Source organism: Arachis ipaensis, chromosome B1 (genome assembly GCF_059453495.1).
Source record: "Arachis ipaensis isolate K30076 ecotype BB chromosome B1, ASM5945349v1, whole genome shotgun sequence".
In the NCBI taxonomy this organism is placed as follows: domain Eukaryota; kingdom Viridiplantae; phylum Streptophyta; class Magnoliopsida; order Fabales; family Fabaceae; genus Arachis; species Arachis ipaensis.
The window spans coordinates 83,101,937-83,127,452 of record NC_142436.1 but is presented as its reverse complement, the minus strand read 5'-3'; the positions used below and the strand labels follow the sequence as shown (position 1 = coordinate 83,127,452).

Below are 25,516 nucleotides of genomic sequence, written 5' to 3'. Positions count from 1 at the left end.
CATATTGACTTGCTGAGTTAATATTTTGTTCTGAGCCAATATGGCATTCAGAGCATCAATTTCAAGAACTCTCTTCCTTTAAGGCGTCCCATTACTCACAGGATTCCTTTCAGAAGTGTACATGAACTGGTTATTTGCAACCATGTCAATGAGTTCCTGAGCTTCTGTAGGCGTTTTCTTTAGGTGAATGGATCCACCTGCAGAATGGTCCAGTGACATCTTTGATAATTCAGACAGACCATCACAGAATATATCCAAGATGGTCCATTCTGAAAGCATGTCAGAAGGACACTTTTTGGTCAATTGCTTGTATCTCTCCCAAGCTTCATAGAGGGATTCACCTTCTTTCTGTTTGAAGGTTTGAACATCCACTGTAAGCTTGCTAAGCTTTTGAGGAGGAAAGAACTTGGCTAAGAAAGCCGTGACCAGCTTATCCCAAGAGTTCAGGCTATCTTTAGGTTGAGAGTCCAACCATATTCTAGCTCTGTCTCTTACAGCAAATGAGAAAAGCATAAGCCTGTAGACCTCGGGATCAACCCCATTGGTCTTAATAGTATCACAGATCTGCAAGAATTTAGTTAAGAACTGAAAAGGATCTTCTTATGGAAGTCCATGAAACTTGCAGTTCTGTTGCATCAGAGGAACTAAATGAGGCTTTAGCTCAAAATTGTTTGCTCCAATTTCAGGGATTGAGATGCTTCTTCCATGTAAGTTGGAATTTGGTGCAGTAAAGTCACCAAGCATCTTCCTTGCACCTCCACCATTGTTATTGGTTTCGGCCATCTCAACTTCTTTTTCGAAAATTTCAGGAAAGTCCTCTTCAGGGGATTATGTTTTAGCTTATCTTAGCTTCCTCTTCAGAGTCCTTTCAGGTTCCAGATCAGCTTCAACAAGAATGTTCTTGTCCTTGCTCCTGCTCATATGAAAAAGAAGAGAACAGAAAAGAAAATATGGAATCCTCTATGTCACAGTATAGAGATTCCTTATATAAGTATAAGAAGAGAAGAATGGAAGAAGGAAAATATAAGAATTCGAACACAGAAAGAGGGAGAGGGTTCAAATTTTTAAGAAGAAGAGAAGTGTTAGTAGATAAATAATTAGAAGGAGATGAGAGATGGAAGAATTCGAAAATAAAAAAATAAAATAAAAATATTTTTGTTTTTTTTAATTTAAAATTAGTTAGAATTCGAAAATTTTAAAAAGAAAAATGAAATTAAATTAAATTAAAATTTAAAACAATTAGTTAATTAAAAAGAAATTTTGAAAAAGAGGAAGGTGATTTTCGAAAATTAGAGAGAGAAAATTAGTTAGGTGGTTTTGAAAAAGATAATAATTTTAAAACAAACAAAAAGTCAATTAGTTAGTTGAAAAAGATTTGAACATCAATTTTGAAAGGATAGGAAGTTAGAAAAGAAGTTAGAAAAGATTTTGAAATTGATTTTGAGAAAGATGTGATTGAAATTTATTTTGAAAAAGATTTGAAAAAGAAATTTAAGAAGATTTGATTTTGAAAATTAAAGTTGATTACTTGACTAACAAGAAACAAAAAGATATGATTTTAAAATTTAATGATTGAACCTTTCTTACTAGGCAAGTAACAAACTTAAAATTTTTGAATCAATCACATTAATTGTTAGCATTAATTTCGAAAATATGAAATAGAAATAGAAAAAAGATTTTGAAATTAAAGTTTGAAAATTTCGAAATTATGAAAGAAAAAAATGAAAAAGATTTGATTTTTTGAAAAAGGTTTGAAAAAGATAGAATTTTTAAATTGAAAATTTGATTTGACTCATAAGAAACAATTAAATTTAAAAACTTTTTGATTAAATCAAACCAAATTTTCGAAAATTTATGAGAGAATAAGGGAAAGATATTTTTTTTATTTTTGAATTTTTAATGAAGAAAGAGAAAAACATAAAAAAGACACAAGACATAAAGATTATGGATCAAAACAAGAAAAATATGCAAGAACACTTTGAATGTCAAGATGAACACCAAGAACATGTTTTTGAAAACTTTTAAGAAAAGAAACACATGCAAGACACCAAACATAGAAATTTTTAATTTTTAGACACTATGAATACAGGAATGCATATGAAAAACAAGATGCAACACACAACAAGAAAATATGAAGACCAAACAAGAGGATTCATCAAGAACAACTTGAAGATCATGAAGAATGCAATGCATGAATTTTTGAAAAATGCAAGAAAGAGATAAACATGCAATTGACACCAAACTTATAAATTGACAATAGACTCAAACAAGAAACACAAAATTATTTTTGGTTTTATGATTTTATTAAAAATTTTTTTGTACTTTTCGAAAATTATTTGGAAAGAGAAAAATAAGGATTTCAAGATTTTTAATAAGAATTCCAAGAATCATGCAATGTTAGTCTAAAACACTAGACATGGCCTATGGCCAGCCAAGCTTTAGCATACATAGTTCAAGCATGTGAAGAGGAAGCCTCAGTCCAAAAGAATTTAGACATGGCTTTACAGCCAGCCAGGCTTCAACCTATCTCATGAGATTCTAGAATTCCTTCTTATAAATTCTGAAGAATATAGAATAATTTATTTTTTGAATAATTTTTATTTTTTTTTTTTGAACATTTTTTTCGAAAATAAATATAATAAAAACAAAAAGCTTAAAATTAAAATAAAATTACCTAATCTGAGCAACAAGATGAACCGTCAGTTGTCCAAACTCGAACAATCCCCGGCAACGGCGCCAAAAACTTGGTGCACGAAATCGTGATCGTTCATTCCTTGGTAACGGCGCTAAAAACTTAATACACACGTTCATAATCTTAGTTCTTTGTCACAACTTCGCACAACTAACCAGCAAGTGCACAGGGTCGTCCAAGTAATAAACCTTACGTGAGTAAGGGTCGATCCCACGGAGATTGTCGGCTTGAAGCAAGCTATGGCCACCTTGTAAATCTCAGTCAGGCGGATTCAAATGGTTATGGTGAATTGATAATTAAAATATAATTAAAATATAAATAGGATAGAGATACTTATGTAATTCATTGGTGAGAATTTCAGATAAGCGTATAGAGATGCTTTTGTTCCTTCTGAATCTCTGCTTTCCTGCTGTCTTCATCTAATCATTCCTACTCCTTTCCATGGCAAGCTTTATGTTGGGCATCACCTTTGTCAATGGCTACATCCCGTCCTCTCAGTGAAAATGGTCCAAAATGCGCTGTCACCGCACGGCTAATCATCTGTCGGTTCTCGATCCTACTGGAATAGGATTCAGTAATCATTTTGCATCTGTCACTATGCCCAGCACTCACGAGTTTGAAGCTTGTCACAGCCATCCCTTCCCAGATCCTACTCGGAATACCACAGACAAGGTTTAGACTTTCCGGATCTCAAGAATGGCCACCAATAATTCTAGCCTATACTACGAAGACTCTGATCTCATGATCAGGAGGCTAAGAGATACACATTCAAGCTTGTTTGCATGTAGAACGGAAGTGGTTGCCAGGCACGCGTTCATAAGTGAGAATGGTGATGAGCGTCACATAATCATCACTTTCATCATGTTCTTATGTGCGAATGAATATCTTAGAGAAGAAATAGGCTTGAGTTGAATAGAAAAGCAATAGTACTTTGCATTAATTCATGAGGAACAGCAGAGCTGCACACCTTAATCTATGGTGTGTAGAAACTCTACCGTTGAAAATACATAAGTTATGAAGGTCCAGGCATGGCTGAATGGCCAGCCCCCTTAAAGGTCTAAGATAGCATAAGACTAATCAAAGATTGTAAATACAATAGTAAAAAGTTCTATTTATACTAAACTAGTTACTAGGGTTTACAGAAATGAGTAAATGATGTAGAAATCCACTTCCGGGCCCACTTGGTGTGTGCTTGGGCTAAGCATTGAAGCTTTCACATGTAGAGGTCTTTCTTGGAGTTAAACGCCAGTTTGTAACCTATTTCTGGCGGTTAACTCTGCTTTGCAACCTGTTTCTGGCGTTTAACTCCAGAATAGGGCAGAAATCTGGCGTTGAACGCCAGTTTGCATCATCTAAACTCGGGCAAAGTATAGACTATTATATATTTCTGGAAATTCCTGGATGTCTACTTTCCAACGCAATTGAGAGCGCGCCATTTGCACTTCTGTAGCTCTAGAAAATCCACTTTGAGTGCAGGGAGGTCAGAATCCAACAGCATCTGCAGTCCTTCTTCAGCCTCTGAATCTGATTTTTGCTCAAGTCCCTCAATTTCAGCCAGAAATTACCTGAAATTACAGAAAAACACACAAACTCATAGTAAAGTCTAGAAATGTAATTTTTATTTAAAAACTAATAAAAATATATTAAAAACTAACTAAATCATATTAAAAACTATGTAAAAACAATGCCAAAAAGCGTATAAATTATCCGCTCATCAAGCATGAAATTAAAGAGCATAATATAAAAGAATGCGAAGATCAGAGATGGGGAATTCAATGGGTTTTAGGAGATATTGAACTCTCTGGATCAAATCATTTTCATCTCTTCCTCAATCAATGCATTCATTGACATTGCTTGGCAATCTTAGATGATTGGATTCCAATGTCTTGGCTCACCAATCTCTCTAAGCATGAAAAATTACCCAATGTCTTGATTTAATTGCTCATGGGAAGAGTTGAAGTTCGGTCACTGATTATACCACACAAATTCATAGATCAAAGTATTGGTAGGATTACATGTCACTATATCCATCCAAACCCCAATCTAATCCAATGTGAGAAAGCATTTCTAGCATGAATTCTTCATCCCTCTCTGAAGGATCCGAAGAATTCCAATTATGGATAGCTTCTCTGTCAAGACAACTATCCAATGGAATTGAGATCGAAAGCTTTCTAACAAAAATCAAGAGAAAAGAAAGAAGAAGATGATGAAAACTACCATTGATCCATTGAATTACAATAGAGCTCCCTAACCGAATGAAAGGGGTTAGTTGTTCATAGCTCAATTCAATTTACAGAGAAGAAGAGTGTAGGAAAATAAAGCCTAGCTATTAAGTAAAAGGAAAAAAAGTACATAAAACTAAAAAGGGAAAAAGTGCAGAAGAGAAACAACAGAATTCTGAACTCCCAGAGCCCCTCAGGGCCTCCTAGAGAGCTTCTTTCAATCTTCAATAATCCTTCTATTTTTACTCTTATTTCTCATCTTCAATTGGATCTAGTACTTGGAAGTGGGCCTTGGTCTTGATTGAAGCAATGACGAATGATTCTTAGTGATGGGCATTGGCAACTAACTTTCATATTCTGTATAGGTGCAATTTGGAATTGAATTGGCCTTAATGTTGGTGATCACGTTTGAGGGCAAACGTTGAATCAAATGCCGCTTTGAAAATTCAGTACTGCTTGCTGTCATTGGCATTTGACTCAACGTTGGAGTGCCAATATTCTCGGGTCCACGCGTGTGCATATACCACGCGTATGCATGAAGGCTGTGTTTTTTCCCTTCCACGCGTGCATGCACACCACGCTTACGCGTTCATTACCATTTTTCCATTCCACGCTATGCTTCATAGATGCATGCGCGTCGATTCAAGTTTCTCAACTCCACATTCAGGGCTTCTCATCGTGGACGTTTGGAGGTAGCATTTGAGACAACGTTGGACCTCCAACGTTGGACCTCCAATGTTGGCACATCCACGCTTGCGCGTCACCTATGCGTGCGTGTGGATGCTAAATTCTCAAATTCCAAAACTAAATGTTGCACATCAAGCCCTGGGACGTTACTTTGTCCTCTTGTCAATGTTGGCAATTTTATATCCATGATGACAAGTCATCTTAGCCTAGTTTCACTAGTCTCTTTCTTTTGTTTTCATTAGAATTTTGCACTTTCTTGAGCTACAAGCAAGCTAATTGAGTAGATTTTCATGTTTCCCTTGATTGAATCAACCATGTATGAATTCATGCCATTTCATGAGATTTTATGCTATAATTGTTGCATATTATGATAGAATGAATATCTCATGATTATGAGCATAGCTTTGATGTGTTTGGTTGATTAAGGATAGGTGAAGAAAGCTTGGAGAAAGGTTGAAGCAAGAAGGAATGGCTAGGAGTGAAGAGAGGACAATGGAATAAGTGAAATTGAACCAGGAAGCAAAAAGCTGGACCTAAAGTTAGCATCAAACTTTTGCACAAACTTTTGGTTGAAAAGTTAGCCCCAACGTTAGCCCCCTAACTTGGAGGCTAACGTTGGAACTTGAAAATCACTCTCTGGGTATCAAAAGTTTGCGCCAACGTTAGCCCCCTAACTTTGAGGCTAACGTTGGCACATGAAATTCTCCCCTGGGCACCAAAAGTTTGCGCCAACGTTAGCCCCCTAACTTTGAGGCTAACGTTGGCTCATGAACATCACAAGGAGGAGCAAAAGTTTGCGCCAACGTTAGCCCCCTAACTTGGTGGCTAACGTTGGCGCCACAAGCACACAAGGCAAGGCCAACGTTAGGGTCAAAGTTAGACCCCTAACGTTGGCACCAACGTTCATATCAGCAAGTTTTGTGGGCTGCTATGAAAAGTTGGAGCCAAAGTTAGACCCTTAACTTTAGCTCCAACTTTTGGTCCAACTTTTGCAAAACTCCAACCCGGTTCAATTGGTTCACTTTGGTTCTTCTCCAAACTTCAAGAGCAATCAACCAAGGCCTCTTTCAACCCAATTCCACCAAGAGCAAAGGCCCAACTCAAGGCTTGAAGATCATTTGAAGAAAGTGTATAAATAGGATAGAATTCAAGTTCTTCGGGGAGCTTTCTTTTAGAATTTTCATAATAGTTTTCGGAGAGCTTTGGATATTGAGTGATCTTTAATTTCTTTGTCTTGGAGAAAGAGAATTCACTTCTCTTCCTCTTCATTTTATTGCTTTCTATTTCAATTGCAATTGTCTTGGATCTTGGGTTGGAGAATTGAAGGAATTCTGTTTCAATCTCATCCTTGGATCTCTCTGCTTTGTTTACTGCAAATTAAATTTCCGTTTCTGTTACTTGCTTCTCATCTACTTTCCTTACAATTTACAATTCCCTTGCAATTGTTCTTGTTGGATCTAGGAAGGCATTGAGATCTAGACTTGGTTTTCTAGTCTCTGGGTCCTGAGATCTGAATTTCCCATTTCACCTCTCTGTTTACTGCTTTCTATGTTTATTTACTTTTCTGCTTCATATCCGGTTCAATCCCAAACACCTTTTACTCTTCTGTTTGATGCAAATTTACTTTTCCTTGTTTAAATTCTGCAAATCCAATCCCCAATTCCCTTTACAATTCCAGCCGTTTACATTTCTTGCACTTTAAGATTCCGCAATTTACATTTCTTGCATTCTAAGTTTCTGCTATTTAATTTCTTGTTCTTTAAGATTCAGCACTTTAATTCCCTGTTCTCTTTACTTCCATGCAATTTAATTTCTGCAAATCACAAAACACTCAACCAAATCTTCATTCGCTTGACTAAATTAACCACTAAGCTAAAATTGCTCAATCCTTAAATCCCTGTGGGATCGACCTCACTCCCGTGAGTTTTTATTACTTGATACGACCCGGTACACTTGCCGGTTGGATTTGTGTGTTTTGGAGGAAATTTATTTTTCACCAAAATACTCATCAAGTTTTTGGCGCCGTTGCCGGGGATTGATTAGATTGACAATGATTAAGTGAGGTGGTGATTTAGATCAAGCACTTTTTCTTTATATTTTTTTTTTATTTTTTGACTAACCCGCTAACTGTTTGACGTTTTGTCTCAACTAACTACACTTAATTTTCAAGAGAATCACTGTGTGCTCCGTAGTTGATTTATATGTCACAGGGAAGAAGGAGTTTCTGAGAAAGAAGAACATCACAACATGAAGCCACAACTCATTACACTAATAGAGAACAATTGTTCCTATGGTGGGAATCCCTTGGAAGACTCTAAACAGCACCTATCCATTTTTCTGAAAACTTGTGGGGCTGTCAATCTCAATGGTGTAGACCATGATACCATTAAGCTCCTGTTATTCCCCTTCTCACTGAAGGATGAAGCGGCACAATGGCTTGAAACTTTTCCCCAAGGAAGTATAACTAGTTGGGATGAATTGGTTGCCAAGTTTCTAGCCAAATTTTCCTCACCCCAACAACACATCAAGACGAAAGAAGGAGTACATCCATTGATACAAGGAGAGGAAGAACCACTGTTCAAAGCATGGGAGAGATACAAGAAAGCAAATGACAAGGTGGATTTTCGAGCGTTCTATGAAGGATTAACCTCCGAAACAAGAAAAGCAGTAGATTACTTCTCAGATGGCCTACTCAAGACAACAGCAACCATCCAAGGAACTGCAGAGTTCAGTGACGAAAAAACCAATAACCAAAACTCATTTGAGACGCCACGGAATGCAATTTCAGAAAAGGAAGTAATGAATCTTGAAGGAGTGAGAGCAATCATGAATCAAAACAAGCAGCTACACCAGCAAACTCAGCAGCAATTGGAATCAATAGCTAGACAAATTGATTCTCTACATTCTGCCACAGTGAATGCACAATTTCCACCATGGAAACCACATTCTTATTTAAGAATGAGGGAATCTCAGCATCAGGAACAAAGGGACTTCAACTATAATAACCCCAACTTCCCAAACCTGCAAAAACACCACCATACCAACAAAAATCACTACACACCACCCCAATATACACACCTCCAACCCTATCCTACCTCACCACCTGCCCAAAATGACTTACATCAATCACCACAATTAACACAGTCACAACCAATCCTAAACTTCCAAAAACTCTATGTTCTAGAAATGATGATGGAAAGGTTTATGAAAATTCAAGAAATGACATTAATAGAGCAGGAGGACATAAGGAAAAACCAAGAGGCATATCTCAAAAGAATTGAAAGGTACATGGAACAACTGGTTCAAAACCCTGCTAAATTGGGCGAGAGAGAGAGAGAGATGTCCCTAAGAGCCACTGAAGATGACTCGAAGAACAATGAAAAAGCTGCTGGATTGAAAGGGAAAGCAGTTATGGAAAACAAGGAGAAGCCTACGGTGAGAGGAGGAAACCAAAGGCAACAGAAACCTCAACTTCCATGATCAGAGGATGAAGGATGTCAAGCTAGTGACAATAAAAGAGCGCTTGTTGGGAGGCAACCCAACCTGAGGTAGTTCTCTTTTCATATCTATTTTAATAAAAAGGTTAATTAGTTCTATCTATAATGCAAGAAGCTAAGTTTGGTGTTGCACACCAAAACAATCTAAAGGAGAATGCAGGATTCTAAGTTTGGTGTTTCACCAAAATCCCATTATAAAACACATTCTCACTCTCTGCATAATGCTGGCTTCAAGCATGATGGATGAACCAGTTAACTATTCTGCTGTTTCCTAGTTTTCAGTTTTATTGCTTTTGAAAAAGAAGAAGAAAAGAAAAAAAGTTATTACACATGGTTAATTTGATGCATGAAACCTATTGGCAAGGTACTAAGTTTGGTGTTCCCACACTAAAGTAAGTTCAAAAAGCCCATAAATAAATCATGAAGACTAACCAGTGTTCTAAGTGCTTGGGGAACAAGCAACTTTCAATATCATTGCAGAATATCATACAAGCCTTTGGAGAAATTAAGAATCATCAACCAAAGAAACAAAAGATGAACATAAAGGCCAGCAATGGTGATGAGAAGGAAAGCAAGTGAACTCCAACAGGTTGTATTGATAAGTGATTGTTTACATCAAATATTGCTGCTATTGCAAGTTGGATTGTATCCTTATTTACCCTGCCTGTCTGCATAGTATAGTTTTTTTATATACCCCTGCCTGCATGCATAGCATAGTTTTTCTTTATAATTCAATAAGCAAGATGTTTGATCATTCACAACATTCTTATCTTCAAAACTTGTTTGCACTCAATTTTCAAGAATGCATCACATGAAAGTTCTTTGAAAAGAAGGATTGAGGAATTAAACAATTTTGAGGCAAGCAAAAGATTAGGAGAAGTGGTGGTTCTAGTTGTATGATTATGTATTGAGGTTGCATGCTTGTGAAAACTTGCATGGGAGCTCATAGGCGGGACATGAAGTTCAAAGAAGTATTGTGGAGATTCTCAAAAATCTATTGATCCAAGAAGCAGCAAACAAAACAAAAGAAAGAAAAGAAAATACAAAAACAAAAAGAATATGGCCCAAGGCTCTGAGCATCAATTACTAGGCAGAAAAAGAAAAAAAAGAAACAAAACTCAAGGAGTTGTTAGCCTAGTAAATGCTTGTGGTTGAAGTGTGTCAAGGAAAGAGGCTTGAGCAAGTAAATCCTTAGGGGTGCTTTAACACCTAATACCTGAAAACCAATTGGTTTAGGAGTATTGATTGAAAGCTTATCTAAAGAGCCGCTTTGAGACATGATACTTAGAGTCGAGGCCAAAGCACAGAAATTATAAGCTGCTTCAAGGTGATTACATATAAAGAGATCTCCATGATACCATTTGGATGAAAATCCTAAGACCTACGACTCCCAATATGTAAGGACTAGTGAGCACTGAAGCCCTTGCATAAGCATATGATTTAGAATTCACCCCACTGTTACTTGATCACTTCACTCACTGTATTTTACAAGTGCTCCTCAATCCATCTTAATTAAAAGAATCTCTGAGCATAATTCATTTCTTGCTTGGGGACAAGCAAGTTTTAAGTTTGGTGTTGTGATGACAAGTCATCTTAGCCTAGTTTCACTAGTCTTTTTCTTTTGTTTTCATTAGAATTTTGCACTTTCTTGAGCTACAAGCAAGCTAATTGAGTATATTTTCATGTTTCCCTTGATTGAATCAACCATGTATGAATTCATGCCATTTCATGAGATTTTATGCTATAATTGTTGCATATTATGATAGAATGAATATCTCATGATTATGAGCATAGCTTTGATGTGTTTGGTTGATTAATGATAGGTGAAGAAAGCTTGGAGAAAGGTTGAAGCAAGAAGGAATGGCTAGGAGTGAAGAGAGGACAATGGAATAAGTGAAATTGAACCAGGAAGCAAAAATCTGGACCTAAAGTTAGCATCAAACTTTTGCACAAACTTTTGGTTGAAAAGTTAGCCCCAACGTTAGCCCCCTAACTTGGAGGCTAACGTTGGAACTTGAAAATCACTCCCTGGGTATCAAAAGTTTGCGCCAACGTTAGCCCCCTAACTTTGAGGCTAACGTTGGCACATGAAATTCTCCCCTGGGCACCAAAAGTTTGCGCCAACGTTAGCCCCCTAACTTTGAGGCTAACGTTGGCTCATGAACATCACAAGGAGGAGCAAAAGTTTGCGCCAACGTTAGCCCCCTAACTTGGTGGCTAACGTTGGCGCCACAAGCACACAAGGCAAGGCCAATGTTAGGGTCAAAGTTAGACCCCTAACGTTGGCACCAACGTTCATATCAGCAAGTTTTGTGGGCTGCTATGAAAAGTTGGAGCCAAAGTTAGACCCCTAACTTTAGCTCCAACTTTTGGTCCAACTTTTGCAAAACTCCAACCCGGTTCAATTGGTTCACTTTGGTTCTTCTCTAAACTTCAAGAGCAATCAACCAAGGCCTCTTTCAACCCAATTCCACCAAGAGCAAAGGCCCAACTCAAGGCTTGAAGATCATTTGAAGAAAGTGTATAAATAGGATAGAATTCAAGTTCTTCGGGGAGCTTTCTTTTAGAATTTTCATAATAGTTTTCAGAGAGCTTTGGATATTGAGTGATCTTTAATTTCTTTGTCTTGGAGAAAGAGAATTCACTTCTCTTCCTCTTCATTTTATTGCTTTCTATTTCAATTGCAATTGTCTTGGATCTTGGGTTGGAGAATTGAAGGAATTTTGTTTCAATCTCATCCTTGGATCTCTCTGCTTTGTTTACTGCAAATTAAATTTCCGTTTCTGTTACTTGCTTCTCATCTACTTTCCTTACAATTTACAATTCCCTTGCAATTGTTCTTGTTGGATCTAGGAAGGCATTGAGATCTAGACTTGGTTTTCTAGTCTCTGGGTCCTGAGATCTGAATTTCCCATTTCACCTCTCTGTTTACTGCTTTCTATGTTTATTTACTTTTCTGCTTCATATCCGGTTCAATCCCAAACACCTTTTACTCTTCTGTTTGATGCAAATTTACTTTTCCTTGTTTAAATTCTGCAAATCCAATCCCCAATTCCCTTTACAATTCCAGCCGTTTACATTTCTTGCACTTTAAGATTCCGCAATTTACATTTCTTGCATTCTAAGTTTCTGCTATTTAATTTCTTGTTCTTTAAGATTCAGCACTTTAATTCCCTGTTCTCTTTACTTCCATGCAATTTAATTTCTGCAAATCACAAAACACTCAACCAAATCTTCATTCGCTTGACTAAATTAACCACTAAGCTAAAATTGCTCAATCCTTCAATCCCTGTGGGATCGACCTCACTCCCGTGAGTTTTTATTACTTGATACGACCCGGTACACTTGCCGGTTGGATTTGTGTGTTTTGGAGGAAATTTATTTTTCACCAAAATACTCATCAATCCACTATAGACTATTATATATGGTTGGAAATCTCTGAATGTTAGATTTCTAACCCAACTGAAATCACTTCAATTAGACATCTGCAATTCAAGTTATGCTCCTTTGAAGGGGACAGGGTCGCTGACGTCGGTGTGCAACATTGGAGGCAACGTTGGCACACTAACGTTTACACCAACGTTGGTAAAAATGCTAGATTTAGAAGCTCAAACATATAGTCCACTACATAATATTATATATTTTTGGAAAGCCCTGAATGTCTACTTTCGAATGCCGTTGAAGGTGCATCATTTGGAGCTCCACAGCTCGGGTTATACTACATTGAAAGTGCAGAGGTCAGCTGGCCTTACTACAGGTTGGTACTATGTTTGTCTATGCACTTTTCGGGGCAGTTTTCTCCCTCAATTTTAGTGTCCACCATGTAGTTCTATATATGCTTGGAAAGCTCTGGATTCCTACATTCCAATGCTATTTGAATCACCTCATTTGAAGCTCTTTAGCTCAAGTTATTCTTGTTTTAAGTAGACCCCTTCAGGCTGTGAGGAGCAATGTTTCCAGCAACGTTGGAGCATCAACTTTGGCTCCAACGTTGCTTCCCTTTGCTTCCTTCCATGACCTTCTTGTTGCTTCTTTGCCTTCCCTTTTCTTAGCTTCATTTCCACCTATCATCAACCAAACAAAATGCATCAAAGTATTTCCTTAATCATAAGATAATGCATCATTCATAGCATCAAACAATTCTTTGCATAAATCTTATGAAAATGCACAAAATTAACAATGTTTGATTGAATTAAGACAAGCATGAATTTCTCATCCAAATACTTACTTATTGCCTAAGAAATGCATGAAACTACTCTAAAATAAATTAAAAATGGCTTGTGAAGCTAGCCAAGATGCCCTGGCATCAGTATATGAGCCTAGGATTCTATATCCACAGAGGCTACTTGAGGTGATAGAAGAACATGAAAATTCTCTCCCAAAGGACTCAATGGAAAATCATGAAGAAGAAAGGGAGGAAGACAATCAAGGAAATCTACATTCAATTGAAGTAGAGAGCTACATAGAAGAAGGGTTCATTGAACCATAAATACAAGAAGCTTTTGATGAAGAAGACACTCCAACCATCACACAACACTCAAGTCTTGATATACAAGAAGTGAAGGCAACCAACAACAACACCGAAAAGAGGATTGTGACCAGGATACCAAGGACAACATTCATGAAGAAGAAAAGGTCAACTGCAAACAATCCAACCCCTACTCCAGCAAGCAAAGCAAATCAAGCAAATAACAAAAGAAAGCTTGCTGGGAAGAGGCCAAGACAGGGGATGCTGTCTGACTCTTCTCTCTCCTTGAGGTCATTGATGAGTCCAATTCACACCCCATTCAAAAAATGGTGAATTAGTTCTTTTGGCAAGCGCACCAAAATTATCGTCAAGTAATAACCCACAGTGGAGTGGGATCGTATCCATAGAGATTGGCAAATTTGAGCAGTTTTAATCAATTGATGAATTAGTCAAGCGGAACAGATAGATTGTGATTTGCAGAATTATAAATGACAGAAATGTAAATGGCTAAAATGTAAAGGGGAGCAATAAAGTGCAGAAATGGAAATGACAGAATGTAAAGTGCAGAATCATAAATGACTTAATTGTAAATGGGAATGGGGAGTTGCAGAATGTAAAAGCAAGCTATAAAGAAAGTGGTAGATAAGAATAGGAAAATTCATTGAGATCAGGAGATATTGTCTCTTTGGATCAATTTCAGCTTATATCCTCTTCAATCATGCAACTCATTGACCTCTTGGCAATCATGATTGATTGAGCCCCAATCCCTTGGTGACTTAATCTCTCAGATCTTGATTAATAGCCAATTTCTTGGTCTAATTATTCATGAAGAGAGATATGCTTGGTCCCTGATTATACCACACATCATCATAGGTCCAAGTAGAGGGAGGATTATATGTCACCATATCCAAACACCAAAAGCCAGATCCAACTCAAGTGTGAGAAGGGATTTCAAGCCTGGTTTCATGTTTCCTTTCCCAAGGTTCCCATGAAACCCATTTTGCATTCAATCTCTTTTCCAAGATAATTGAACACTAAGCATTAGAAACGAAATTCCTTCTATCAAATCAAAGAGAATATGAAGAGAAGAAGAATTTCACTATCATCAATCCATTAAGTACAACAGAGCTCCCTCTCCCAATGAGAGGGAATTTAGCTACTCATAGTTCAAAGAAAAGTACTCCAAAGTAAAGAAGATGATGAAGTGTAAAAGTGAATCCAAAACGAGTCGCTTTAACTGCTTAACCCCCTCTTCAGTACTTCTTGGGGGTATTTATACAACTCCTAGCTCTTAAAATAAAAGAATTACAAAGATGAAAAAGGAACATTACAATTTGGAGGGAAAAGAAACTCAATAAGCGTGACTTCCCAGCTGGCGTGTGGCTGGCGCTTTAGTGGTGTGTCACGTGCTCCTTCAATTCTCACTTGGCGTGCCATGCGCAGTCCCTCAAGTGGCACGCTCTTCTTCAGTAACACCCCTGGCGTGCCACGCCTTCGAGCTCAAGTGGCACGCCCAGGGTCTTTTAATGCCCATGTAGCATGGCGTGCCACGCCTTCGAGCTTAAGTGGCACGCCTTGGCCTTTTTTCTTTTTCTTCTTGCCTCTGGAGACTTGAACTAGCGTGGCACGCCCAGGGTATGGCGTGCCATGCCCTTGTTGCACGCTTGATCAAGCTCTCTGGAAAGTTGAACTAGCATGGCACGCCAAAGGTCTGGCGTGCCACGCCCTTTGTAGGAAAGTGATTCTTCCGTTTGGTGTGCCACACTACGAACTCAAGTGGCACGCCCCAATGGCTCTTGCTTTCTAAATGACAATGGCGTGCCACGCCTGGGGTTCAAGTGGCATGCCTAACTGAGGAATAATGGGTGGCGTGCCACGCCCACGACACCAAGTGGCATGCCCATGTGTTTTGACCTCCTTTATCCTTTCTGGAAACTTGTACCAGCGTGCCACGCCTAGAGGCTGGCGTGCCACGCCCATGATCTTGCCTTGGTTCCAGCAGCTGGCGTGCCACGCCCAGCACTCAAGTGGCACGCCATAGTGAGATTCTTGGTCTGGCATGCCACGCCTTCGATACCAAGTGGCATGCCCAGCCCTTGCTTTGGCCTCTTTGTGCATTGGCGTGCCACGCCTGGTCGCTCAAGTGGAACGCCTAAGTGAGATTGAGAGCCTGGCGTGCCATGCCTTCGACCACAAGTGGCACGCCCAGACTTCATTGGCGTTCAGCCCCTTCTCTGGAATTTAGTACCAGCGTGCCATGCCATGCTTCTCAAGTGGCACGCCCATACATTTGTGGACTTCTCAAGCTTGGCGTGCCACGCCTGGTTCCTCAAGTGGCACGCCCAAGTGACTTTTTGGAGCTGGCGTGCCATGCCTTCGATACCAAGTGGCACGCAATAGTAATGGTTCCTCCTGGAGTGATGAGCTGGCGTGCCACGCCCCTTGGCTCAAGTGGCACGCCCATAGTAGGTAATGGGTTAGGCGTGCCACGCCTAGCCTGGCGTGCCACGCCCCTTTTGTGTCCTCCATTGTTGCTTTTCTGGAACTTTGTACTAGCGTGGCACGCCCAGGGTCTGGCGTGCCACGCCTATGTGAATGCTTGAGAATTCTCCTCTGGAATTTAGTACTGGCATGCCACGCCCAGCTCCTGGCGTGGCACGCTAGTTTATTTTTATGGCGCTTGCTCTAAGTGACACGCCTGTTTCACACGTCCAGCTTCTTTGTTGCTTTTCTTCCTATTTTTGATGTCTTTTTCACCTGAAATTCAGCATAACTCATCTCAAAGCAATGTACCATAATATTCATCAAATAGTACATGAATTGCAATGATCAAATGATATTTATGCTCTTTTATGCTCCTCTTTATGCAAGAAAGAAGGGTAGATGATGCAAGTCATCACAACACCAAACTTAAGCTTTGCTTGTCCCAAGCAAATCAATGTGAGTATGCTTTTTATAAATTGAGACATTGGCCTTTGAATGAATGCAACATAGCTAAGGGTAGGATTAAGTGTTCAACACATGCATGAATGTTTGAATGTCATAAAGAACTATTAAATATTTGAGGGTTCTTTCAAGTATAAGCTTCAGTGGTCCTTTCTATTGATTGTCACCTTGAAGTAGTAAGAGTTGTTTCACTTTCTTTTTGGTTTTGCTTTTTGGTGCACGAAATTGTAATGTTACTGTTCACATTACTCTCTTACAACTTCGCACAACTAACCAGCAAGTGCACTGGGTCGTCCAAGTAATACCTTACGTGAGTAAGGGTCGAATCCCACAGAGATTGTTGGTTTGAAGCAATCTATGGTTATCTTGTAAATCTTAGTCAGGAAGTCAATTATGTTTATCAGTTGAATTATGAATAACCAGTAGAGCATAAATTAAAAGTTACTTGTTGTGTAGTAATAGAGAATATGTTGGAGTTTTGGAGATGCTTTGTCTTCTGAATCTCTGCTTTCCTCTGTCTTCTGATTCACGCACGCACATCCTCCTATGGCAAGCTGTGTGTTGGTGGATCACCGTTGTCAATGGCTACCTTCCATCCTTCCAATGAAAACTACGCTCACGCGCTCTGTCACAGCACGGCTAATCACCGGTTGGTTCTCGATCCGGTTGGAATAGGATTTACTATCCTTTTGCATCTGTCACTAACGCCCAGCCTTCAGGAGTTTGAAGCTCGTCACAGTCATTCAATCCTTGAATCCTACTCGGAATACCACAGACAAGGTTTAGACTTTCCGGATTCTCATGAATGCTGCCATCAGTTCTAGCTTATACCACGGAGATTCTGATTAAAGAATCTAAGAGATACTCATTCAATCGGATATAGAACGGAGGTGGTTGTCAGGCACACGTTCATGGTTTGAGGAAGGTGATGAATGTCACGGATCATCACCTTCATCACAGTTAAGCGCGAATGAACATCTTAGATAGGAACAAGCGTGTTTGAATGGAAAACAGGAATACTTGCATTAATTCATTGAGACACAGCAGAGCTCCTCACCCCCAACAATGGGGTTTAGAGACTCATGCCGTCAGAGAATACAAAGTTTAGATCTGAAATGTCATGAGATACAAAATAAGTCTCTAAAAGTTGTTTAAATACTAAACTAGTAGCCTAGGGTTACAAAATATGAGTGGACTATGATGGATGATGCAGAGATCCACTTCTGGGGCCCACTTGGTGTGCTGGGGCCCACTTGGTGTGTGCTGGGGCTGAGATTTCGTGCAGAGGCCATTTGTGGAGTTGAACGCCAGTTTTTATGCCAGTTTGGGCGTTCAACTCCAGTTTTTTATCCTTTTCTGGCGCTGGATGCCAGAATTGGGCAGAAGGCTGGCCTTGAACGCCAGTTTACGTCGTCAATTATTGTGCAAAGTATGGACTATTATATATTGCTGGAAAGCCCTGGATGTCTACTTTCCAACGCAATTGGAAGCACGCCATTTCGAGTTCTGTAGCTCCAGAAAATCCACTTTGAGTGCAGGGAGGTCAGAATCCAACAGCATCAGCAGTCCTTTTTCAGCCTGAATCAGATTTTTGCTTAGCTCCTTCAATTTCAGCCAGAAAAATACCTGAAATTACAGAAAAACACACAACTCATAGTAAAATCCAGAAATATGAATTTTTCCTAAAAACTACTAGAAATAGACTAAAAACTAACTAAAACACACTCTAAACTATATGAAATTATCCCCAAAAAGCGTATAAAATATCCGCTCATCACTTTTCTTGACAACGACTCTAAGTGTTCTGTCTCAAGACAACCCTTTAATTAGGCTTTCAATTAGCACTCCCAAACCAGTTGGTTTTAGGGTACTAGGTGTTGAAGCACCCCTAAGAATTTACTTGCCCAGGTCTCTTCTTGACACATCTTCACCACAAGCATCTACTAGGATCTTTAACTCTTTTTGAGCTTTTTAATGTTTCTATCTCATCCTAATAGTTGATGCTCAGAGACTTGGGTCTTTGTTGCTTACTACTTCTTGGTTCTATGGATATTTAAGGAGCACCCCTTAACCTTTTCTTGTTAATCCTTCTAAGACTAGTTGCTTTCCATGACTCATTTTCTTTTTAGTTCATTCAAGGTTCTACACTTAGTCCTTGTTTCTTAGTTTGTTGAATGATCTCTCTTGGCCTTGGTTTCTCTTACTCTTGTTTTTTTGTACATCTCACAGCAATTCTTATGGAGACAAGCTCTACTTTATTCATGTTGAAAAGGAATACTTGAAATACATTGCATTTTCTTTCTTGTAGTTTAAAGGACTCATAAAGGACTTCAAGCATGAAATAAAACTAAGCAGAAAACATAAACTACCCTAGCATGACTATTTATTTTTGATAGAAAGTAAATCAAACGAAAGCTTAAACATGATTCAGAAATTAGAGGGTGTCAACCATGGGACTTAACAACCTTGGGCAGCTTAAATCTTCAGTTCATTGGCCCCTTTCCTTTGTCCTTCTTCTTGGAAGAAGAGGGTTCATCTTCTTCCTTCTTGGAGGATCCTTCTTGCGCCTTTTTGTCCTTAGGCTTCCAAAATCCCAGCCTTCTCATATAAGATTTCATATTTTCCTTGTGCTGGTATGCGATTTCTTCCTGTCGTGCACTAAGTTCCTCCATTTTCTGCATATAGGTGGGGTACTTGGGGTTTATGTTGGCTATTGCGTTGCACAAGTAGCTCAACTTTGTTTGTGTATAACAGTCATAGTCCTCTCTTGCTAAAGTTCTGGCATCATAAAGATCTCTGAACTCAGCTAGGCTCCCCATTTGATGTTGTTGGTGCTCCAGAATTATTCCTAGGCTGCCTTGCATCTCTTCCCAGTTGATTTGGTCTTGCTGCTCCTTGAGATTCTCAAAACTACCTTAGAGTTGTTGAATGTTCTGGTTGACTTGGTTCCATTATTGTTGCTGAGTCTCCTTGAATTGGTTAACATCCTCCCTCAGGTGGTGTAGGTCTCCCTTCATTTGGTGTACATCTCCTTACAATTTTTCCCAGTTGAATCCTTCAGGAAATTGTTGGTGTTGGTAGTGTGGTGGTGGTTGAAGTGCTAGAAAGTGTGGTTGCTCTTCTGCCTCTTCCTCTTGTTGTTGTTATTGTGGCTCATGAGCATGAGCTCTTTGTTTTCTGTGGAGTGGGTGAACAGCCACTACTTTGTTCATCTTCTTGGCAGTTATGAATTTGTCTTGCTTTACTAGCACCTCATCAATGATCTTTTCAACTCCATCTTTATCACATAACCTTTGTATGATACTGGGGAATGCCAACCTTGTTTTGTCACTAGTGCTTTTCAGCACTTTGTTAATGTTGTTGGCAATCATCTCCCCCACATTGACGTTCTCACCTTTCATGATGCTGTATATAAGCACAGCTCTCTCCTTGGTCACCTCTGAAGTGTTGGATGTGGGGATTAGGAACCTCCTCACAAATTCTAGCCACCCTCTAGCTTGGGGGCTCAGATCCCTTCTTCTCAATTGGTTGGGTATCCCATCCTTGTCATTGATCCATTGCATATGTAGCACGCAAATCTCGTTCAGAATTTCATCAAACCCAGGGTCTTGCTGCTTCATTCTTTCTTCATAGCTCCGGGTGGAGCTTGTCTTCTTCACCATTAGCATCCTTTCTATGCTGGAGGGACTATAGTCAATGGACTTCCCCCTCACATAGCTAATGTAGCCATAGGGTTGTCCTGGCTAAGGCACAGCGTTGGCATAAAAATCCCTCACCAAGCTCTCTACTACCTTCCTTGGTGGGTTGCATAGGAGTGCCCAGCCCCTATTGTTGATCTCAATGTTGATCTCAAGATGCTCGTTCCTCCCTATTTGGACCCAACCTCTGGAATGATTTCCCTCTCACTCACCAAACCATAGAATTGATTTTGGTTGAATGCGGAGAGGAACTTGTATTCGTTGAAAGATGAGCTTGAAGATCCAGAGGTTGGTTCCTTGGTTTTTCTTTTCTTTGAGGCTGAGCTTTTTGGTGGTGCCATCAGGTTGAGAGGGTGTATTTGAGGTTAAAAAAAATTTGGGGGAGGTTGCAAGAGTGGCAAGCAAAACAAGGTTTTACTCCAACACCAAACTTAGGACTTGATTGTCCCAATCAAGAGAAAGCGAAAAGAAGTAGGGGAAGAGAGGTAGTGGAAGGCGAAAAGAGGAAGGAAGAAGAAAGGTGTTTGGATTCTTTTTCGTGTGTGATCAGGGGTTTGAGGTGGGAGAAGAGTTGGAAGGTGAGGCTTTTATAAGGGGTGAAGGGTGTGATTTGAATGGTGGGAAATAAAAAGGATTCAATATTTTCCCACTTGGGGAGTGGCGCCTAGTGTGGGAAGAGGTGCCAACCCTTTTCTCACTGTGCCTTCTGCATGTGTTGAGTTCCAAAGTGTAAGTACACTTTGACTTCTTTGCTTTAAAATTGATTCTCCATGTGGGTTCCATCTTTTCTCCTGAAAGTGAAACTAAAACCTGTTAATAATGACAAAAGAATCCTTCACATTCCTTCTTATTACGGGTAAGTGGGATTGCAACTGATGGGTTTATCATTGTGACACCAAACTTAATCCTATTGCATCTTAATAAATTGGTTTTATCATTGTGTTTTTAATGTGTTCATAAGGATGAAGTAACTCCACTCTTTTCATTTTCTTTTGTTTTTAACCTCCTTTGAACTCATTAAACCACATTCATGCTTTTGCCAAAATATTAAGTGCATTCAGATTGAGTAAAATTGGGCTTGCTAGGTGATCCTTGTATGGTGGTGGCCACACCAAACTTAATCTCTGGGCTTACTATTAAAATTCAAATTATCTAAATGATTGTAAGCCTAGATTAAGTGGGTGATTGGTCACACCAAACTTAGCCTTTTAGCTAGTTCTCAGCCCAATTACTCCTCATTAGCAATGTATTCATCAAGTTGCAATTCCGGAATAAAAGAGACAGAATGTAAGGGTGTCCTAATTACCAAAGCTGATATTTAAACTTCCTATCCTACCACTTGCAATCTAATTTTTAAAGTACAATGCAACACAAGTGTGAAACTAAAACTTAAACTATCTAAAGCAATGGAACTTAAACTACTTCTAAGAAAAACAATAAATCAGAAGGATAAAGTGTTGGGGTGCCTTCCAACTAGCGCTTCTTTATTGTCACTAGCTTGACACTCCTCCATCTTTAGTTGAGCTTGTAGCTCACTCTCTGCTCCTCTAAAGAGCCTCCCAAGTAGTGTTTGAGTCTATGGCCATTGATAGTGAACGTTCTCTGAGTCTTGTCCTCCATGAGCTCTACATGACCATAAGGAAACACCTTGAGTATGGTGAAGGGTCCTGACCATCGAGACTTAAGTTTCCCAGGGAAGAACTTGAGTCTTGAGTTGTACAGTAGTACTTTTTGTCCTTCCGTGAACTCCCTTCTTGCTATCTTTTGATCATGCCACCTTTTTGTGTCTTCTTTGTAGATTTTTGCATTCTCATATGCTTGATTTCTAAATTCCTCCAGCTCATTGAGTTGCATTAATCTTCTTTCTCCAGCAACTTGTTCATCATAGTTTAACATTTTTAGAGCCCAAAACGCTCTATGCTCAAGTTCAACTGGTAAGTGACAAGCTTTGCCATATACCAGTTGGTATGGGCACATCCCAATGGGTGTCTTGTAAGCTGTTCTGTAGGCCCACAATGCATCATCCAGCTTCTTAGACCAATTTTTTCTTGAGCTTCAAACAGTTTTTTCAAGAATTCTCTTTAGTTCTCTTTTTGAGATTTTAGCTTGCCCGTTGGTCTGTGGATAATATGGAGTTGCCACCTTGTGCTTGACTCCATACCTGAGAAGGAGTGTTTCAAGTTGTTTGCTGCAGAAGTGTGTCCCTCCATCACTAATGAGGGCTCTAGGGACTCCAAATCTGCTGAAGATATTTCTTCTCAAGAAGCTTATCACAACTTTGTTGTCATTTGTTGCAGTGGCTATGGCTTCTACTCATCTTGAGACATAATCAACAGCCACCAATATGTAACTATTTGAGTAGGAGGTTGGGAAGGGTCCCATAAAATCAAATCCCCATACATCAAATAGTTCTAGCTCTAGTTTGAATTGTTGTGGCATCTTATTTCTCTTGGTTAGATTACCAGCTCTTTGGAACTCATCACATCTTGACACCGATTCCTTGGCATCCTTGAACATTGTTGGCCAGTAAAATCTGGATTAAAGCACTTTTGCTGCTGTTCTTTCTCCACTGAAGTGGCCTCCATATGCGGATCCATGGCACTACCACAGCACTTCCTGCCCTTCTTCATGGGATACACACCTTCTCAAGATTCCATCAGCACACTTCTTGAACAAGTAGGGGTCATCTCAGATGTAGTGTTTGGCATCTTTGATTAGCTTTCTTCTCATGTGTTTGTTGATGTTGGTTGGCAGTTCCCTAATAGCCTTGAAGTTAGCTATGTCTGCAAACCAAGAGGCTACTCGGATCATCATCAACTGCTCATCAGGGAAGCTTTCATTTACTATAACTTGGTGTGTCTCTTCTTCTTCTTATGGAATCCTTGAGAGATGGTCAGCTACTTTGTTCACTGCTCCGCTCCTATATTTAATTTCAATGTCAAATTCTTGAGGTAGCAGAATCCATCTTACTAATCTGGGCTTAGATTCTTGTTTGGTAAGTAAATATTTGAGTGCTGCATGATCAGCGAATACAATTACTTTAGAGCCAATAAGATATGATCTAAATTTATCAAAAGCAAAGACTATGGCTAAAAGTTCTTTCTCCGTGGTGGTATAGTTCCTTTTATTCTCTTTAAGGACTTTGCTAGCATAGTAAATAACATGTACTAGCTTGTCTTTCCTCTGTCCTAGAACAGCACCAACAGCAAAATCAGATGCATCACACATTAATTCAAAGGGAAGATCCCAGCTCGTTGGTGCTATAATAGGTGCAGAGGAGAGTCTCTTCTTAAGCTCATCAAAGGCTACCATGCACTCTCTATCAAAAATAAAAGGGGTATTTGAGACAAGTAGGTTGCTAAGAGGTTTTGCAATCTTTGAAAAGTCTTTGATAAACCTCCTATAGAACCCAGCGTGTCCCAAAAAATGTCTGATTGCCTTGACATTACACGGTGGAGGTAATTTCTCAATTACTTCCACCTTTGCCTTGTCTACTTCTATACCATTTTTTGAAATCTTGTGACCAAGAACCAACCCCTCAGTTACCATAAATGGAACTTCTCCTAGTTCAAAACCAGGTTGGTTTCTTGGCACCTTTTTAGCACAAGAGCAAGATGGCATAGGCAATCAGAATATGAGTTTCCAAACATAGAAAATTCATCCATGAATACTTCTATGAACTTCTCAACCATGTCCAAAAAGATGGAGAGCATGCACCTTTGGAATGTTGCAGGTGCATTGCACAATCCAAAGGGCATTCTCCTGTAAGCAAAAACACCATATGGACAAGTAAATGAAGTTTTTTCCTGATCCTTGGGGTCTACAACAATTTAATTGTAGCCCAAATACCCATCCAGGAAGCAATAATACTCATGTCCTGCCAATCTTTTAAGCATCTGGTCCATGAAGAGCAGGGGAAAGTGGACTTTCCGGGTGGCTTCGTTGAGTTTCTGATAGTAAATGCACATACGCCATCCGGTCACTGTCCTTGTGGGTATCAGTTCATTCTTCTCATTTGACACAACAGTGATCCCTCCCTTCTTTGGGACTACTTGCACCGGGCTTACCCAAGGGCTGTCTGAGATGGAGTAGATCACCCTGCTTGCCACAATTTCAACACTTTTTTTGAACCACTTCATTCATAGTTGGGTTCAGCCTCCTTTGTTGTTGCCTTGAAGGTTTGGCATATTCTTCAAGTAGGATTTTGTGCATGCACATTGAAGGACTGATCCCTTTTAAATCTACAAGTGTCCAACCTATGGCATCCTTGTGTTGTCTCAGCACTTGGATAAGCTCCTCTTCTTGCTCCTCACTCAGACTTGAATTTATGATTACTGGGTGAGTGTTGTTGGCACCCAAATATGAATATTTCAAGCTGGGTGGTAAGGTTTTCAATTCTAGTTTTGGTGTCTTTGCTTCTTTGTTGTCTGTGGTGGTTGGTATGATTGGATTCTTCATGGTTCCTTGTGGTAGTTCTCCGTTTGATGCTTGTTCCAGCCCAATAGTTTCTTCACATTGTTCTTCTTCTAAAACCCCTTGAACTATCTGTTCCATGGTGTCTACCATCATGCATTCTCCTATGGACTCTTTGGGATAACTCATTGCTTTAAAGACGTTGAAGACCATCTTCTCTTCATGCAATCTCAAGACTAGTTCCCCTTTTGGCACATCAATGATGGCTCCAGTAGTAGCTAGGAATGGCCTTCCTAGGATGATTGATGTGTTGGCCTCTTCTTCCATGTCCAGCACAACAAAATCAGCTGGGAAAATGAATTCTCCCACTTTTACCAACAAGTCTTCCACCACCCCATGTGGAAACTTAAATATTCTGTCAGCCAATTAGAGTGCCATTCTTGTTGGCTTGGCTTCCTCAATCTTCATCCTTCTCATCATGGTTAAGGACATGAGATTTATACTAGCTCTCAAGTCACACAAGGCTTTCTCAATAGTGATATACCCTATGATGCAGGGGATTTGGAAACTCCCTGGGTCCTTCATCTTCTGAGGTAGCTTCTTTTGTATGATGGCGCTACATTCCTAAGTTAATAATATAGTCTCCTTTGCCTCCCAGTTCCTTTTTCTTGTTATAAGCTCTTTCAAGAATTTGGCATAGAGTGACATTTGCCCCAATGTCTCAGCAAATGGTATGTTGATTTGGAGCTTCTTGAAGATCTCTAGGAACTTAGAGAATTGGCCATCCTTCCCACCTTTTTCCAGCCTTTGTGGGTATGGTGCCTTTGGCACATAAGGCTTCAAGATTGGTTTTGTTGAAGAAGGACCAGGGGTCTCTTCTTCATTCTTATCCC

The 25,516-nt window shown here is 39.5% G+C and overlaps 1 non-coding gene across 1 annotated transcript; it reads left to right on the top strand.

The window, feature by feature from the left end:
• The first annotated feature begins 273 nt into the window (after window positions 1-273).
• LOC148577258 (small nucleolar RNA R71) lies at window positions 274-381 on the top strand. Its single transcript, XR_015903052.1, has one exon. It is a non-coding gene; the product is annotated as a small nucleolar RNA R71 (small nucleolar RNA).
• The last annotated feature ends 25,135 nt before the right edge of the window (window positions 382-25,516 follow it).